We start from the raw sequence: 2,481 nt of genomic DNA, 5'->3' as shown, positions 1-2,481 counted from the left end.
TTACTAGAGTGTTTGGTAGTCACACTCTTGGTCTTTTTGGCCGTTTCCATCAACACTAGTGCGCCCATATGATGTGTCATGCCCCTTGCGGACATGTAAGGCGAAGTCTTGGTCGGCTTACTTACCAAGTTGGCCAAGTGTTCAACCGAGGAACACAGGCCATGGGAAGTGGGTGCTTGGTGCTCATGTGTTTTCTTAAGCCACTTTTCCTTTCGTGTTTTGAAGCGAGGTTAACAAGCACACATCTTGTATTGGGGAATGATAGGCGGCGCTGGTGCTTGCACGATGAGCCACACGCCAAGTGGGTGGTTGGTGGCTGGATGTTAGGCGGAGGTTTGCTTTTGTGATCTCAAGTGAGGTTAGCATGTCCCTTTTGGCCTTGCTTTTGTGATCTCAAGTGAGGTTATCATGTCCCTTGTGGCCTTGCTCTTGTGACCTCAAGTGAGGTTAACATGTCCCTTTTGGCCTTGCTTCTGTGATCTCAAGTGAGGTTAACATGTCCCTTGTGGCCTTGCTCTTGTGACCTCAAGTGAGGTTAACACGTCCCTTCTAGCCTTGCTCTTGTGACCTCAAGTGAGGTTAACACGTCCCCTTTGGCCTTGCTTTTGTGACCTCAAGTGAGGTTAACACGCCCCTTTTGGCATTCTTTTTGTGACCTCAAGTGAGGTTAACACGTCCCCCCACTGGCATTCAATTAGTGATTTCAAGTGAGGTTAACCTTTCGCCTTGTTGGATTGTGGGTCATGTAAATTTTGTGTGTTTTCAAGTGAGGTTAACATGTTGTCCCTTTTGGCGTTGTTGGATAGTGGGCGGGTCATGTAAATTTTTTGTGTGCTTGAAGTGAGGTTAACATGATCCTTATAGCCTTGTTGTTAGGTGAGTCACGTAAATCTCAAGCGACTTTATTCCTTCATCCTTTTGCTTTCCAATCATTCACTCTCTCTATCCCCATCTCTCACACCCTACTGTTATTAATCAAATCTACGCCGTAAAATAGGAGTGGTTTTTAGTGTCCAGGTATTTTTTGCCTCGTTCAAGATTGACTCATTTGATATCTTCACTTTATAACAAAAAGTTACAAAACCTCATTTCTTTATCTGTTCAAGATTGCTTCATTTTATAACGTTAAATGACAATACCACGTTTCTTATTCTGTGGAAGATTGTTTCATTTCACTTTATAACATATTCGTTATTCATTTTATAAAGATTTACTTGGGACGGTTTTTATTGTTGAATATTCTTTTGTCTCGTTCAAGATTGGTTCATTTGATGTATTCATTTCAAAACTACAAATTACAATAACACATTTCTTTTGAATCATTCTACAACATATTGTTCACCATGTGCATGCACTTGGTGGTTGGCATGAGAAATAACAATGTGGATGCACAACGTGTGGTGCTCATGTGTGATGCCATTGATATTTCTCAATGTTCGTGCCGGAGGCTAGGTGCACACCATCCGCACGCACGTGGGGTGCTCATGTGTGCACTTGTGGGCGGATTGAGTTTCACAATGTGGACCCGGGGTGCTCATGTGTGCACTTGGTGGATGGCATGTGTGCACCAATCACCATGTGCGTGCACTTGGCGGATGGCATGTGCACGAACGATGCATGCACCGCATGGGGGGTGCTTATGTGTGCACTTGTGGGTGGATTCAGTTTCACAATGTGGATCCGGGGTGCTCATGTGTGCACTGGGCGGATGGCATGTGTGCACCAATCATCATGTGCATGCACTGGGCGGATGGCATGTGTGCACCAATCAACATGTGCATGTGCATGAACGATGCATGCACCACATGGGGGGTGCTCATGTGTGCACTTGTGGGTGTGTTGAGTTTCACAATGTGGATCCGGGGTGCTCATGTGTGCACTTGGTGGATGGCATGTGTGCACCAATCAACATGTCCATGTGCATGCACCATGCATGCACCACGTGGGCACACCTCTTGGTAGCCGGTGCCCAATTTTTTTTTTTCATTTTTTTTCTCCCCAAAACACCCACACCTGCTCCCAAAAATTATAATATATACTTCCCAACCATCCATTGCCATTGGAATTGTGTTTTTGCCCGATTTTCTATTTTTTCAACATTTTAATATTTTAATTATTTAAAAAAATTGTAAAAAAATAATTATTTTTATTTTTTTGTGTTTTAAATTCGTAGACCCCTTCTTTACATTAAAACAACCATGCACACAAAATTTCGTTCAATTTGGACTCATATTCTTCAATTTATGCTCAAATATGTCTCCCAAGTCCATGTGCATGCACCATGCATGCACCACGTGGGCACACCTCTTGGTAGCCGGTGCCCAATTTTTTTTTTCCATTTTTTTTCTCCCAAAAACACCCACACATGCTCCCAAAAATTGTAATATATACTTCCCAACCATCCATTGCCACTGGAATTGTGTTTTTGCCCGATTTTCTATTTTTTCAATATTTTAATATTTTAATTATTTAAAAAATTGT

Source organism: Humulus lupulus, unplaced genomic scaffold, assembly GCF_963169125.1.
Source record: "Humulus lupulus unplaced genomic scaffold, drHumLupu1.1 SCAFFOLD_311, whole genome shotgun sequence".
Classification (NCBI taxonomy): Eukaryota; Viridiplantae; Streptophyta; class Magnoliopsida; order Rosales; family Cannabaceae; genus Humulus; species Humulus lupulus.
Note: the sequence above shows the minus strand (reverse complement) of the source record.